The sequence below is a fragment of the Pimephales promelas genome, chromosome 3 (assembly GCF_988280905.1).
Source record: "Pimephales promelas chromosome 3, fPimPro1.hap1.1, whole genome shotgun sequence".
NCBI lineage: Eukaryota > Metazoa > Chordata > Actinopteri > Cypriniformes > Leuciscidae > Pimephales > Pimephales promelas.
In genome coordinates, this window is record NC_142771.1 from 47,013,496 (window position 1) to 47,023,627 (window position 10,132).

The 10,132-nt window shown below is 48.3% G+C and overlaps 53 non-coding genes across 53 annotated transcripts; all 53 read left to right on the forward strand.

Moving 5' to 3' along the window:
* The first annotated feature begins 9 nt into the window (after positions 1–9).
* LOC148993298 (5S ribosomal RNA) lies at positions 10–128 on the forward strand. Its single transcript, XR_016162413.1, has one exon. It is a non-coding gene; the product is annotated as a 5S ribosomal RNA (ribosomal RNA).
* A 63-nt stretch (positions 129–191) lies between these two features.
* On the forward strand, positions 192–310 carry LOC148993299 (5S ribosomal RNA). Its single transcript, XR_016158948.1, has one exon. It is a non-coding gene; the product is annotated as a 5S ribosomal RNA (ribosomal RNA).
* A 63-nt stretch (positions 311–373) lies between these two features.
* On the forward strand, positions 374–492 carry LOC148993300 (5S ribosomal RNA). The gene has a single exon (XR_016158950.1). It is a non-coding gene; the product is annotated as a 5S ribosomal RNA (ribosomal RNA).
* Positions 493–555: 63 nt separating this feature from the next.
* Positions 556–674, forward strand: LOC148993301 (5S ribosomal RNA). Its single transcript, XR_016158951.1, has one exon. It is a non-coding gene; the product is annotated as a 5S ribosomal RNA (ribosomal RNA).
* Positions 675–737: 63 nt separating this feature from the next.
* Positions 738–856, forward strand: LOC148993302 (5S ribosomal RNA). The gene has a single exon (XR_016158952.1). It is a non-coding gene; the product is annotated as a 5S ribosomal RNA (ribosomal RNA).
* Positions 857–919: 63 nt separating this feature from the next.
* LOC148993303 (5S ribosomal RNA) lies at positions 920–1,038 on the forward strand. Its single transcript, XR_016158953.1, has one exon. It is a non-coding gene; the product is annotated as a 5S ribosomal RNA (ribosomal RNA).
* A 63-nt stretch (positions 1,039–1,101) lies between these two features.
* Positions 1,102–1,220, forward strand: LOC148993304 (5S ribosomal RNA). Its single transcript, XR_016158954.1, has one exon. It is a non-coding gene; the product is annotated as a 5S ribosomal RNA (ribosomal RNA).
* Positions 1,221–1,283: 63 nt separating this feature from the next.
* On the forward strand, positions 1,284–1,402 carry LOC148993305 (5S ribosomal RNA). The gene has a single exon (XR_016158955.1). It is a non-coding gene; the product is annotated as a 5S ribosomal RNA (ribosomal RNA).
* A 63-nt stretch (positions 1,403–1,465) lies between these two features.
* On the forward strand, positions 1,466–1,584 carry LOC148993306 (5S ribosomal RNA). The gene has a single exon (XR_016158956.1). It is a non-coding gene; the product is annotated as a 5S ribosomal RNA (ribosomal RNA).
* Positions 1,585–1,647: 63 nt separating this feature from the next.
* Positions 1,648–1,766, forward strand: LOC148993307 (5S ribosomal RNA). Its single transcript, XR_016158957.1, has one exon. It is a non-coding gene; the product is annotated as a 5S ribosomal RNA (ribosomal RNA).
* Positions 1,767–1,829: 63 nt separating this feature from the next.
* Positions 1,830–1,948, forward strand: LOC148993308 (5S ribosomal RNA). The gene has a single exon (XR_016158958.1). It is a non-coding gene; the product is annotated as a 5S ribosomal RNA (ribosomal RNA).
* A 169-nt stretch (positions 1,949–2,117) lies between these two features.
* Positions 2,118–2,236, forward strand: LOC148993309 (5S ribosomal RNA). The gene has a single exon (XR_016158959.1). It is a non-coding gene; the product is annotated as a 5S ribosomal RNA (ribosomal RNA).
* Positions 2,237–2,299: 63 nt separating this feature from the next.
* LOC148993310 (5S ribosomal RNA) lies at positions 2,300–2,418 on the forward strand. Its single transcript, XR_016158961.1, has one exon. It is a non-coding gene; the product is annotated as a 5S ribosomal RNA (ribosomal RNA).
* Positions 2,419–2,481: 63 nt separating this feature from the next.
* LOC148993311 (5S ribosomal RNA) lies at positions 2,482–2,600 on the forward strand. Its single transcript, XR_016158962.1, has one exon. It is a non-coding gene; the product is annotated as a 5S ribosomal RNA (ribosomal RNA).
* A 63-nt stretch (positions 2,601–2,663) lies between these two features.
* Positions 2,664–2,782, forward strand: LOC148993312 (5S ribosomal RNA). The gene has a single exon (XR_016162414.1). It is a non-coding gene; the product is annotated as a 5S ribosomal RNA (ribosomal RNA).
* Positions 2,783–2,845: 63 nt separating this feature from the next.
* Positions 2,846–2,964, forward strand: LOC148993313 (5S ribosomal RNA). Its single transcript, XR_016158963.1, has one exon. It is a non-coding gene; the product is annotated as a 5S ribosomal RNA (ribosomal RNA).
* Positions 2,965–3,027: 63 nt separating this feature from the next.
* On the forward strand, positions 3,028–3,146 carry LOC148993314 (5S ribosomal RNA). Its single transcript, XR_016158964.1, has one exon. It is a non-coding gene; the product is annotated as a 5S ribosomal RNA (ribosomal RNA).
* A 63-nt stretch (positions 3,147–3,209) lies between these two features.
* LOC148993315 (5S ribosomal RNA) lies at positions 3,210–3,328 on the forward strand. Its single transcript, XR_016158965.1, has one exon. It is a non-coding gene; the product is annotated as a 5S ribosomal RNA (ribosomal RNA).
* A 63-nt stretch (positions 3,329–3,391) lies between these two features.
* Positions 3,392–3,510, forward strand: LOC148993316 (5S ribosomal RNA). Its single transcript, XR_016158967.1, has one exon. It is a non-coding gene; the product is annotated as a 5S ribosomal RNA (ribosomal RNA).
* A 63-nt stretch (positions 3,511–3,573) lies between these two features.
* Positions 3,574–3,692, forward strand: LOC148993317 (5S ribosomal RNA). The gene has a single exon (XR_016158968.1). It is a non-coding gene; the product is annotated as a 5S ribosomal RNA (ribosomal RNA).
* Positions 3,693–3,755: 63 nt separating this feature from the next.
* Positions 3,756–3,874, forward strand: LOC148993318 (5S ribosomal RNA). Its single transcript, XR_016158969.1, has one exon. It is a non-coding gene; the product is annotated as a 5S ribosomal RNA (ribosomal RNA).
* A 169-nt stretch (positions 3,875–4,043) lies between these two features.
* LOC148993319 (5S ribosomal RNA) lies at positions 4,044–4,162 on the forward strand. Its single transcript, XR_016158970.1, has one exon. It is a non-coding gene; the product is annotated as a 5S ribosomal RNA (ribosomal RNA).
* A 63-nt stretch (positions 4,163–4,225) lies between these two features.
* Positions 4,226–4,344, forward strand: LOC148993320 (5S ribosomal RNA). The gene has a single exon (XR_016158971.1). It is a non-coding gene; the product is annotated as a 5S ribosomal RNA (ribosomal RNA).
* Positions 4,345–4,407: 63 nt separating this feature from the next.
* LOC148993321 (5S ribosomal RNA) lies at positions 4,408–4,526 on the forward strand. Its single transcript, XR_016158973.1, has one exon. It is a non-coding gene; the product is annotated as a 5S ribosomal RNA (ribosomal RNA).
* Positions 4,527–4,589: 63 nt separating this feature from the next.
* On the forward strand, positions 4,590–4,708 carry LOC148993322 (5S ribosomal RNA). Its single transcript, XR_016162415.1, has one exon. It is a non-coding gene; the product is annotated as a 5S ribosomal RNA (ribosomal RNA).
* A 63-nt stretch (positions 4,709–4,771) lies between these two features.
* LOC148993323 (5S ribosomal RNA) lies at positions 4,772–4,890 on the forward strand. The gene has a single exon (XR_016158974.1). It is a non-coding gene; the product is annotated as a 5S ribosomal RNA (ribosomal RNA).
* A 63-nt stretch (positions 4,891–4,953) lies between these two features.
* Positions 4,954–5,072, forward strand: LOC148993324 (5S ribosomal RNA). Its single transcript, XR_016158975.1, has one exon. It is a non-coding gene; the product is annotated as a 5S ribosomal RNA (ribosomal RNA).
* Positions 5,073–5,135: 63 nt separating this feature from the next.
* On the forward strand, positions 5,136–5,254 carry LOC148993325 (5S ribosomal RNA). The gene has a single exon (XR_016158976.1). It is a non-coding gene; the product is annotated as a 5S ribosomal RNA (ribosomal RNA).
* A 63-nt stretch (positions 5,255–5,317) lies between these two features.
* LOC148993326 (5S ribosomal RNA) lies at positions 5,318–5,436 on the forward strand. Its single transcript, XR_016158977.1, has one exon. It is a non-coding gene; the product is annotated as a 5S ribosomal RNA (ribosomal RNA).
* A 63-nt stretch (positions 5,437–5,499) lies between these two features.
* Positions 5,500–5,618, forward strand: LOC148993327 (5S ribosomal RNA). The gene has a single exon (XR_016158978.1). It is a non-coding gene; the product is annotated as a 5S ribosomal RNA (ribosomal RNA).
* A 170-nt stretch (positions 5,619–5,788) lies between these two features.
* On the forward strand, positions 5,789–5,907 carry LOC148993328 (5S ribosomal RNA). Its single transcript, XR_016158979.1, has one exon. It is a non-coding gene; the product is annotated as a 5S ribosomal RNA (ribosomal RNA).
* A 63-nt stretch (positions 5,908–5,970) lies between these two features.
* On the forward strand, positions 5,971–6,089 carry LOC148993329 (5S ribosomal RNA). The gene has a single exon (XR_016158980.1). It is a non-coding gene; the product is annotated as a 5S ribosomal RNA (ribosomal RNA).
* Positions 6,090–6,152: 63 nt separating this feature from the next.
* Positions 6,153–6,271, forward strand: LOC148993330 (5S ribosomal RNA). The gene has a single exon (XR_016158981.1). It is a non-coding gene; the product is annotated as a 5S ribosomal RNA (ribosomal RNA).
* Positions 6,272–6,334: 63 nt separating this feature from the next.
* On the forward strand, positions 6,335–6,453 carry LOC148993331 (5S ribosomal RNA). Its single transcript, XR_016158982.1, has one exon. It is a non-coding gene; the product is annotated as a 5S ribosomal RNA (ribosomal RNA).
* A 63-nt stretch (positions 6,454–6,516) lies between these two features.
* On the forward strand, positions 6,517–6,635 carry LOC148993332 (5S ribosomal RNA). Its single transcript, XR_016158984.1, has one exon. It is a non-coding gene; the product is annotated as a 5S ribosomal RNA (ribosomal RNA).
* Positions 6,636–6,803: 168 nt separating this feature from the next.
* Positions 6,804–6,922, forward strand: LOC148993333 (5S ribosomal RNA). Its single transcript, XR_016158985.1, has one exon. It is a non-coding gene; the product is annotated as a 5S ribosomal RNA (ribosomal RNA).
* A 63-nt stretch (positions 6,923–6,985) lies between these two features.
* On the forward strand, positions 6,986–7,104 carry LOC148993334 (5S ribosomal RNA). The gene has a single exon (XR_016158986.1). It is a non-coding gene; the product is annotated as a 5S ribosomal RNA (ribosomal RNA).
* Positions 7,105–7,167: 63 nt separating this feature from the next.
* On the forward strand, positions 7,168–7,286 carry LOC148993335 (5S ribosomal RNA). The gene has a single exon (XR_016162430.1). It is a non-coding gene; the product is annotated as a 5S ribosomal RNA (ribosomal RNA).
* Positions 7,287–7,349: 63 nt separating this feature from the next.
* On the forward strand, positions 7,350–7,468 carry LOC148993336 (5S ribosomal RNA). The gene has a single exon (XR_016158987.1). It is a non-coding gene; the product is annotated as a 5S ribosomal RNA (ribosomal RNA).
* Positions 7,469–7,531: 63 nt separating this feature from the next.
* On the forward strand, positions 7,532–7,650 carry LOC148993337 (5S ribosomal RNA). Its single transcript, XR_016158988.1, has one exon. It is a non-coding gene; the product is annotated as a 5S ribosomal RNA (ribosomal RNA).
* Positions 7,651–7,713: 63 nt separating this feature from the next.
* LOC148993338 (5S ribosomal RNA) lies at positions 7,714–7,832 on the forward strand. The gene has a single exon (XR_016158990.1). It is a non-coding gene; the product is annotated as a 5S ribosomal RNA (ribosomal RNA).
* Positions 7,833–7,895: 63 nt separating this feature from the next.
* Positions 7,896–8,014, forward strand: LOC148993339 (5S ribosomal RNA). Its single transcript, XR_016158991.1, has one exon. It is a non-coding gene; the product is annotated as a 5S ribosomal RNA (ribosomal RNA).
* A 63-nt stretch (positions 8,015–8,077) lies between these two features.
* Positions 8,078–8,196, forward strand: LOC148993340 (5S ribosomal RNA). Its single transcript, XR_016158992.1, has one exon. It is a non-coding gene; the product is annotated as a 5S ribosomal RNA (ribosomal RNA).
* A 63-nt stretch (positions 8,197–8,259) lies between these two features.
* Positions 8,260–8,378, forward strand: LOC148993341 (5S ribosomal RNA). The gene has a single exon (XR_016158993.1). It is a non-coding gene; the product is annotated as a 5S ribosomal RNA (ribosomal RNA).
* A 63-nt stretch (positions 8,379–8,441) lies between these two features.
* Positions 8,442–8,560, forward strand: LOC148993342 (5S ribosomal RNA). Its single transcript, XR_016158994.1, has one exon. It is a non-coding gene; the product is annotated as a 5S ribosomal RNA (ribosomal RNA).
* A 169-nt stretch (positions 8,561–8,729) lies between these two features.
* On the forward strand, positions 8,730–8,848 carry LOC148993343 (5S ribosomal RNA). Its single transcript, XR_016158996.1, has one exon. It is a non-coding gene; the product is annotated as a 5S ribosomal RNA (ribosomal RNA).
* Positions 8,849–8,911: 63 nt separating this feature from the next.
* LOC148993344 (5S ribosomal RNA) lies at positions 8,912–9,030 on the forward strand. The gene has a single exon (XR_016158997.1). It is a non-coding gene; the product is annotated as a 5S ribosomal RNA (ribosomal RNA).
* A 63-nt stretch (positions 9,031–9,093) lies between these two features.
* Positions 9,094–9,212, forward strand: LOC148993345 (5S ribosomal RNA). The gene has a single exon (XR_016158998.1). It is a non-coding gene; the product is annotated as a 5S ribosomal RNA (ribosomal RNA).
* A 63-nt stretch (positions 9,213–9,275) lies between these two features.
* On the forward strand, positions 9,276–9,394 carry LOC148993346 (5S ribosomal RNA). Its single transcript, XR_016162417.1, has one exon. It is a non-coding gene; the product is annotated as a 5S ribosomal RNA (ribosomal RNA).
* A 63-nt stretch (positions 9,395–9,457) lies between these two features.
* LOC148993347 (5S ribosomal RNA) lies at positions 9,458–9,576 on the forward strand. The gene has a single exon (XR_016158999.1). It is a non-coding gene; the product is annotated as a 5S ribosomal RNA (ribosomal RNA).
* A 63-nt stretch (positions 9,577–9,639) lies between these two features.
* On the forward strand, positions 9,640–9,758 carry LOC148993348 (5S ribosomal RNA). Its single transcript, XR_016159000.1, has one exon. It is a non-coding gene; the product is annotated as a 5S ribosomal RNA (ribosomal RNA).
* A 63-nt stretch (positions 9,759–9,821) lies between these two features.
* Positions 9,822–9,940, forward strand: LOC148993349 (5S ribosomal RNA). The gene has a single exon (XR_016159001.1). It is a non-coding gene; the product is annotated as a 5S ribosomal RNA (ribosomal RNA).
* Positions 9,941–10,003: 63 nt separating this feature from the next.
* LOC148993350 (5S ribosomal RNA) lies at positions 10,004–10,122 on the forward strand. The gene has a single exon (XR_016159002.1). It is a non-coding gene; the product is annotated as a 5S ribosomal RNA (ribosomal RNA).
* Positions 10,123–10,132: the final 10 nt, after the last annotated feature.

Here is a 10,132-nt window from a genome sequence, read left to right on the forward strand (position 1 = left end):
GCAGATTTCGCTTACGGCCATACCACCTTGAGAACGCCCGAACTCGCCTGATCTCGGAAGCTAAGCAGGGTCGGGCCTGGTTAGTACTTGGATGGGAGACCGCCTGGGAATACCAGGTGCTGTAAGCTTTATGTAGTTTACTACCCTAATGTTCTAACCATTCAAATAGCCCAATTTTGGCAGCAGATTTCGCTTACGGCCATACCACCTTGAGAACGCCCGAACTCGTCTGATCTCGGAAGCTAAGCAGGGTCGGGCCTGGTTAGTACTTGGATGGGAGACCGCCTGGGAATACCAGGTGCTGTAAGCTTTATGTAGTTTACTACCCTAATGTTCTAACCATTCAAATAGCCCAATTTTGGCAGCAGATTTCGCTTACGGCCATACCACCTTGAGAACGCCCGAACTCGTCTGATCTCGGAAGCTAAGCAGGGTCGGGCCTGGTTAGTACTTGGATGGGAGACCGCCTGGGAATACCAGGTGCTGTAAGCTTTATGTAGTTTACTACCCTAATGTTCTAACCATTCAAATAGCCCAATTTTGGCAGCAGATTTCGCTTACGGCCATACCACCTTGAGAACGCCCGAACTCGTCTGATCTCGGAAGCTAAGCAGGGTCGGGCCTGGTTAGTACTTGGATGGGAGACCGCCTGGGAATACCAGGTGCTGTAAGCTTTATGTAGTTTACTACCCTAATGTTCTAACCATTCAAATAGCCCAATTTTGGCAGCAGATTTCGCTTACGGCCATACCACCTTGAGAACGCCCGAACTCGTCTGATCTCGGAAGCTAAGCAGGGTCGGGCCTGGTTAGTACTTGGATGGGAGACCGCCTGGGAATACCAGGTGCTGTAAGCTTTATGTAGTTTACTACCCTAATGTTCTAACCATTCAAATAGCCCAATTTTGGCAGCAGATTTCGCTTACGGCCATACCACCTTGAGAACGCCCGAACTCGTCTGATCTCGGAAGCTAAGCAGGGTCGGGCCTGGTTAGTACTTGGATGGGAGACCGCCTGGGAATACCAGGTGCTGTAAGCTTTATGTAGTTTACTACCCTAATGTTCTAACCATTCAAATAGCCCAATTTTGGCAGCAGATTCCGCTTACGGCCATACCACCTTGAGAACGCCCGAACTCGTCTGATCTCGGAAGCTAAGCAGGGTCGGGCCTGGTTAGTACTTGGATGGGAGACCGCCTGGGAATACCAGGTGCTGTAAGCTTTATGTAGTTTACTACCCTAATGTTCTAACCATTCAAATAGCCCAATTTTGGCAGCAGATTTCGCTTACGGCCATACCACCTTGAGAACGCCCGAACTCGTCTGATCTCGGAAGCTAAGCAGGGTCGGGCCTGGTTAGTACTTGGATGGGAGACCGCCTGGGAATACCAGGTGCTGTAAGCTTTATGTAGTTTACTACCCTAATGTTCTAACCATTCAAATAGCCCAATTTTGGCAGCAGATTTCGCTTACGGCCATACCACCTTGAGAACGCCCGAACTCGTCTGATCTCGGAAGCTAAGCAGGGTCGGGCCTGGTTAGTACTTGGATGGGAGACCGCCTGGGAATACCAGGTGCTGTAAGCTTTATGTAGTTTACTACCCTAATGTTCTAACCATTCAAATAGCCCAATTTTGGCAGCAGATTTCGCTTACGGCCATACCACCTTGAGAACGCCCGAACTCGTCTGATCTCGGAAGCTAAGCAGGGTCGGGCCTGGTTAGTACTTGGATGGGAGACCGCCTGGGAATACCAGGTGCTGTAAGCTTTATGTAGTTTACAACCCTAATGTTCTAACCATTCAAATAGCCCAATTTTGGCAGCAGATTTCGCTTACGGCCATACCACCTTGAGAACGCCCGAACTCGTCTGATCTCGGAAGCTAAGCAGGGTCGGGCCTGGTTAGTACTTGGATGGGAGACCGCCTGGGAATACCAGGTGCTGTAAGCTTTATTGTTTAAAAAAAAAAAAAAAAAAAGAGTCAATGAAATGTTTCAAAAATCCTAAATTGTCTTTTTTCCCCTCAAAATTCCTGAAATAGTCTCTCAGTTTCTTCAGAAAGCCTGAAAGAGTCTCTTTTTTTTCTTCTTCAAATAGCCCAATTTTGGCAGCAGATTTCGCTTACGGCCATACCACCTTGAGAACGCCCGAACTCGTCTGATCTCGGAAGCTAAGCAGGGTCGGGCCTGGTTAGTACTTGGATGGGAGACCGCCTGGGAATACCAGGTGCTGTAAGCTTTATGTAGTTTACTACCCTAATGTTCTAACCATTCAAATAGCCCAATTTTGGCAGCAGATTTCGCTTACGGCCATACCACCTTGAGAACGCCCGAACTCGTCTGATCTCGGAAGCTAAGCAGGGTCGGGCCTGGTTAGTACTTGGATGGGAGACCGCCTGGGAATACCAGGTGCTGTAAGCTTTATGTAGTTTACTACCCTAATGTTCTAACCATTCAAATAGCCCAATTTTGGCAGCAGATTTCGCTTACGGCCATACCACCTTGAGAACGCCCGAACTCGTCTGATCTCGGAAGCTAAGCAGGGTCGGGCCTGGTTAGTACTTGGATGGGAGACCGCCTGGGAATACCAGGTGCTGTAAGCTTTATGTAGTTTACTACCCTAATGTTCTAACCATTCAAATAGCCCAATTTTGGCAGCAGATTTCGCTTACGGCCATACCACCTTGAGAACGCCCGAACTCGCCTGATCTCGGAAGCTAAGCAGGGTCGGGCCTGGTTAGTACTTGGATGGGAGACCGCCTGGGAATACCAGGTGCTGTAAGCTTTATGTAGTTTACTACCCTAATGTTCTAACCATTCAAATAGCCCAATTTTGGCAGCAGATTCCGCTTACGGCCATACCACCTTGAGAACGCCCGAACTCGTCTGATCTCGGAAGCTAAGCAGGGTCGGGCCTGGTTAGTACTTGGATGGGAGACCGCCTGGGAATACCAGGTGCTGTAAGCTTTATGTAGTTTACTACCCTAATGTTCTAACCATTCAAATAGCCCAATTTTGGCAGCAGATTTCGCTTACGGCCATACCACCTTGAGAACGCCCGAACTCGTCTGATCTCGGAAGCTAAGCAGGGTCGGGCCTGGTTAGTACTTGGATGGGAGACCGCCTGGGAATACCAGGTGCTGTAAGCTTTATGTAGTTTACTACCCTAATGTTCTAACCATTCAAATAGCCCAATTTTGGCAGCAGATTTCGCTTACGGCCATACCACCTTGAGAACGCCCGAACTCGTCTGATCTCGGAAGCTAAGCAGGGTCGGGCCTGGTTAGTACTTGGATGGGAGACCGCCTGGGAATACCAGGTGCTGTAAGCTTTATGTAGTTTACTACCCTAATGTTCTAACCATTCAAATAGCCCAATTTTGGCAGCAGATTTCGCTTACGGCCATACCACCTTGAGAACGCCCGAACTCGTCTGATCTCGGAAGCTAAGCAGGGTCGGGCCTGGTTAGTACTTGGATGGGAGACCGCCTGGGAATACCAGGTGCTGTAAGCTTTATGTAGTTTACTACCCTAATGTTCTAACCATTCAAATAGCCCAATTTTGGCAGCAGATTTCGCTTACGGCCATACCACCTTGAGAACGCCCGAACTCGTCTGATCTCGGAAGCTAAGCAGGGTCGGGCCTGGTTAGTACTTGGATGGGAGACCGCCTGGGAATACCAGGTGCTGTAAGCTTTATGTAGTTTACAACCCTAATGTTCTAACCATTCAAATAGCCCAATTTTGGCAGCAGATTTCGCTTACGGCCATACCACCTTGAGAACGCCCGAACTCGTCTGATCTCGGAAGCTAAGCAGGGTCGGGCCTGGTTAGTACTTGGATGGGAGACCGCCTGGGAATACCAGGTGCTGTAAGCTTTATTGTTTAAAAAAAAAAAAAAAAAAAGAGTCAATGAAATGTTTCAAAAATCCTAAATTGTCTTTTTTCCCCTCAAAATTCCTGAAATAGTCTCTCAGTTTCTTCAGAAAGCCTGAAAGAGTCTCTTTTTTTTCTTCTTCAAATAGCCCAATTTTGGCAGCAGATTTCGCTTACGGCCATACCACCTTGAGAACGCCCGAACTCGTCTGATCTCGGAAGCTAAGCAGGGTCGGGCCTGGTTAGTACTTGGATGGGAGACCGCCTGGGAATACCAGGTGCTGTAAGCTTTATGTAGTTTACTACCCTAATGTTCTAACCATTCAAATAGCCCAATTTTGGCAGCAGATTTCGCTTACGGCCATACCACCTTGAGAACGCCCGAACTCGTCTGATCTCGGAAGCTAAGCAGGGTCGGGCCTGGTTAGTACTTGGATGGGAGACCGCCTGGGAATACCAGGTGCTGTAAGCTTTATGTAGTTTACTACCCTAATGTTCTAACCATTCAAATAGCCCAATTTTGGCAGCAGATTTCGCTTACGGCCATACCACCTTGAGAACGCCCGAACTCGTCTGATCTCGGAAGCTAAGCAGGGTCGGGCCTGGTTAGTACTTGGATGGGAGACCGCCTGGGAATACCAGGTGCTGTAAGCTTTATGTAGTTTACTACCCTAATGTTCTAACCATTCAAATAGCCCAATTTTGGCAGCAGATTTCGCTTACGGCCATACCACCTTGAGAACGCCCGAACTCGCCTGATCTCGGAAGCTAAGCAGGGTCGGGCCTGGTTAGTACTTGGATGGGAGACCGCCTGGGAATACCAGGTGCTGTAAGCTTTATGTAGTTTACTACCCTAATGTTCTAACCATTCAAATAGCCCAATTTTGGCAGCAGATTTCGCTTACGGCCATACCACCTTGAGAACGCCCGAACTCGTCTGATCTCGGAAGCTAAGCAGGGTCGGGCCTGGTTAGTACTTGGATGGGAGACCGCCTGGGAATACCAGGTGCTGTAAGCTTTATGTAGTTTACTACCCTAATGTTCTAACCATTCAAATAGCCCAATTTTGGCAGCAGATTTCGCTTACGGCCATACCACCTTGAGAACGCCCGAACTCGTCTGATCTCGGAAGCTAAGCAGGGTCGGGCCTGGTTAGTACTTGGATGGGAGACCGCCTGGGAATACCAGGTGCTGTAAGCTTTATGTAGTTTACTACCCTAATGTTCTAACCATTCAAATAGCCCAATTTTGGCAGCAGATTTCGCTTACGGCCATACCACCTTGAGAACGCCCGAACTCGTCTGATCTCGGAAGCTAAGCAGGGTCGGGCCTGGTTAGTACTTGGATGGGAGACCGCCTGGGAATACCAGGTGCTGTAAGCTTTATGTAGTTTACTACCCTAATGTTCTAACCATTCAAATAGCCCAATTTTGGCAGCAGATTTCGCTTACGGCCATACCACCTTGAGAACGCCCGAACTCGTCTGATCTCGGAAGCTAAGCAGGGTCGGGCCTGGTTAGTACTTGGATGGGAGACCGCCTGGGAATACCAGGTGCTGTAAGCTTTATGTAGTTTACTACCCTAATGTTCTAACCATTCAAATAGCCCAATTTTGGCAGCAGATTTCGCTTACGGCCATACCACCTTGAGAACGCCCGAACTCGTCTGATCTCGGAAGCTAAGCAGGGTCGGGCCTGGTTAGTACTTGGATGGGAGACCGCCTGGGAATACCAGGTGCTGTAAGCTTTATTGTTTAAAAAAAAAAAAAAAAAAAAGAGTCAATGAAATGTTTCAAAAATCCTAAATTGTCTTTTTTCCCCTCAAAATTCCTGAAATAGTCTCTCAGTTTCTTCAGAAAGCCTGAAAGAGTCTCTTTTTTTTCTTCTTCAAATAGCCCAATTTTGGCAGCAGATTTCGCTTACGGCCATACCACCTTGAGAACGCCCGAACTCGTCTGATCTCGGAAGCTAAGCAGGGTCGGGCCTGGTTAGTACTTGGATGGGAGACCGCCTGGGAATACCAGGTGCTGTAAGCTTTATGTAGTTTACTACCCTAATGTTCTAACCATTCAAATAGCCCAATTTTGGCAGCAGATTTCGCTTACGGCCATACCACCTTGAGAACGCCCGAACTCGTCTGATCTCGGAAGCTAAGCAGGGTCGGGCCTGGTTAGTACTTGGATGGGAGACCGCCTGGGAATACCAGGTGCTGTAAGCTTTATGTAGTTTACTACCCTAATGTTCTAACCATTCAAATAGCCCAATTTTGGCAGGAGATTTCGCTTACGGCCATACCACCTTGAGAACGCCCGAACTCGTCTGATCTCGGAAGCTAAGCAGGGTCGGGCCTGGTTAGTACTTGGATGGGAGACCGCCTGGGAATACCAGGTGCTGTAAGCTTTTTGTAGTTTACTACCCTAATGTTCTAACCATTCAAATAGCCCAATTTTGGCAGCAGATTTCGCTTACGGCCATACCACCTTGAGAACGCCCGAACTCGTCTGATCTCGGAAGCTAAGCAGGGTCGGGCCTGGTTAGTACTTGGATGGGAGACCGCCTGGGAATACCAGGTGCTGTAAGCTTTATGTAGTTTACAACCCTAATGTTCTAACCATTCAAATAGCCCAATTTTGGCAGCAGATTTCGCTTACGGCCATACCACCTTGAGAACGCCCGAACTCGTCTGATCTCGGAAGCTAAGCAGGGTCGGGCCTGGTTAGTACTTGGATGGGAGACCGCCTGGGAATACCAGGTGCTGTAAGCTTTATTGTTTAAAAAAAAAAAAAAAAAAGAGTCAATGAAATGTTTCAAAAATCCTAAATTGTCTTTTTTCCCCTCAAAATTCCTGAAATAGTCTCTCAGTTTCTTCAGAAAGCCTGAAAGAGTCTCTTTTTTTTCTTCTTCAAATAGCCCAATTTTGGCAGCAGATTTCGCTTACGGCCATACCACCTTGAGAACGCCCGAACTCGTCTGATCTCGGAAGCTAAGCAGGGTCGGGCCTGGTTAGTACTTGGATGGGAGACCGCCTGGGAATACCAGGTGCTGTAAGCTTTATGTAGTTTACTACCCTAATGTTCTAACCATTCAAATAGCCCAATTTTGGCAGCAGATTTCGCTTACGGCCATACCACCTTGAGAACGCCCGAACTCGTCTGATCTCGGAAGCTAAGCAGGGTCGGGCCTGGTTAGTACTTGGATGGGAGACCGCCTGGGAATACCAGGTGCTGTAAGCTTTATGTAGTTTACTACCCTAATGTTCTAACCATTCAAATAGCCCAATTTTGGCAGCAGATTTCGCTTACTGCCATACCACCTTGAGAACGCCCGAACTCGTCTGATCTCGGAAGCTAAGCAGGGTCGGGCCTGGTTAGTACTTGGATGGGAGACCGCCTGGGAATACCAGGTGCTGTAAGCTTTATGTAGTTTACTACCCTAATGTTCTAACCATTCAAATAGCCCAATTTTGGCAGCAGATTTCGCTTACGGCCATACCACCTTGAGAACGCCCGAACTCGTCTGATCTCGGAAGCTAAGCAGGGTCGGGCCTGGTTAGTACTTGGATGGGAGACCGCCTGGGAATACCAGGTGCTGTAAGCTTTATGTAGTTTACTACCCTAATGTTCTAACCATTCAAATAGCCCAATTTTGGCAGCAGATTCCGCTTACGGCCATACCACCTTGAGAACGCCCGAACTCGTCTGATCTCGGAAGCTAAGCAGGGTCGGGCCTGGTTAGTACTTGGATGGGAGACCGCCTGGGAATACCAGGTGCTGTAAGCTTTATGTAGTTTACTACCCTAATGTTCTAACCATTCAAATAGCCCAATTTTGGCAGCAGATTTCGCTTACGGCCATACCACCTTGAGAACGCCCGAACTCGTCTGATCTCGGAAGCTAAGCAGGGTCGGGCCTGGTTAGTACTTGGATGGGAGACCGCCTGGGAATACCAGGTGCTGTAAGCTTTATGTAGTTTACTACCCTAATGTTCTAACCATTCAAATAGCCCAATTTTGGCAGCAGATTTCGCTTACGGCCATACCACCTTGAGAACGCCCGAACTCGTCTGATCTCGGAAGCTAAGCAGGGTCGGGCCTGGTTAGTACTTGGATGGGAGACCGCCTGGGAATACCAGGTGCTGTAAGCTTTATGTAGTTTACTACCCTAATGTTCTAACCATTCAAATAGCCCAATTTTGGCAGCAGATTTCGCTTACGGCCATACCACCTTGAGAACGCCCGAACTCGTCTGATCTCGGAAGCTAAGCAGGGTCGGGCCTGGTTAGTACTTGGATGGGAGACCGCCTGGGAATACCAGGTGCTGTAAGCTTTATGTAGTTTACTACCCTAATGTTCTAACCATTCAAATAGCCCAATTTTGGCAGCAGATTTCGCTTACGGCCATACCACCTTGAGAACGCCCGAACTCGTCTGATCTCGGAAGCTAAGCAGGGTCGGGCCTGGTTAGTACTTGGATGGGAGACCGCCTGGGAATACCAGGTGCTGTAAGCTTTATGTAGTTTACAACCCTAATGTTCTAACCATTCAAATAGCCCAATTTTGGCAGCAGATTTCGCTTACGGCCATACCACCTTGAGAACGCCCGAACTCGTCTGATCTCGGAAGCTAAGCAGGGTCGGGCCTGGTTAGTACTTGGATGGGAGACCGCCTGGGAATACCAGGTGCTGTAAGCTTTATTGTTTAAAAAAAAAAAAAAAAAAAGAGTCAATGAAATGTTTCAAAAATCCTAAATTGTCTTTTTTCCCCTCAAAATTCCTGAAATAGTCTCTCAGTTTCTTCAGAAAGCCTGAAAGAGTCTCTTTTTTTTCTTCTTCAAATAGCCCAATTTTGGCAGCAGATTTCGCTTACGGCCATACCACCTTGAGAACGCCCGAACTCGTCTGATCTCGGAAGCTAAGCAGGGTCGGGCCTGGTTAGTACTTGGATGGGAGACCGCCTGGGAATACCAGGTGCTGTAAGCTTTATGTAGTTTACTACCCTAATGTTCTAACCATTCAAATAGCCCAATTTTGGCAGCAGATTTCGCTTACGGCCATACCACCTTGAGAACGCCCGAACTCGTCTGATCTCGGAAGCTAAGCAGGGTCGGGCCTGGTTAGTACTTGGATGGGAGACCGCCTGGGAATACCAGGTGCTGTAAGCTTTATGTAGTTTACTACCCTAATGTTCTAACCATTCAAATAGCCCAATTTTGGCAGCAGATTTCGCTTACGGCCATACCACCTTGAGAACGCCCGAACTCGTCTGATCTCGGAAGCTAAGCAGGGTCGGGCCTGGTTAGTACTTGGATGGGAGACCGCCTGGGAATACCAGGTGCTGTAAGCTTTATGTAGTTTACTACCCTAATGTTCTAACCATTCAAATAGCCCAATTTTGGCAGCAGATTTCGCTTACGGCCATACCACCTTGAGAACGCCCGAACTCGCCTGATCTCGGAAGCTAAGCAGGGTCGGGCCTGGTTAGTACTTGGATGGGAGACCGCCTGGGAATACCAGGTGCTGTAAGCTTTATGTAGTTTACTACCCTAATGTTCTAACCATTCAAATAGCCCAATTTTGGCAGCAGATTTCGCTTACGGCCATACCACCTTGAGAACGCCCGAACTCGTCTGATCTCGGAAGCTAAGCAGGGTCGGGCCTGGTTAGTACTTGGATGGGAGACCGCCTGGGAATACCAGGTGCTGTAAGCTTTATGTAGTTTACTACCCTAATGTTCTAACCATTCAAATAGCCCAATTTTGGCAGCAGATTTCGCTTACGGCCATACCACCTTGAGAACGCCCGAACTCGTCTGATCTCGGAAGCTAAGCAGGGTCGGGCCTGGTTAGTACTTGGATGGGAGACCGCCTGGGAATACCAGGTGCTGTAAGCTTTATGTAGTTTACTACCCTAATGTTCTAACCATTCAAATAGCCCAATTTTGGCAGCAGATTTCGCTTACGGCCATACCACCTTGAGAACGCCCGAACTCGTCTGATCTCGGAAGCTAAGCAGGGTCGGGCCTGGTTAGTACTTGGATGGGAGACCGCCTGGGAATACCAGGTGCTGTAAGCTTTATGTAGTTTACTACCCTAATGTTCTAACCATTCAAATAGCCCAATTTTGGCAGCAGATTTCGCTTACGGCCATACCACCTTGAGAACGCCCGAACTCGTCTGATCTCGGAAGCTAAGCAGGGTCGGGCCTGGTTAGTACTTGGATGGGAGACCGCCTGGGAATACCAGGTGCTGTAAGCTTTATGTAGTT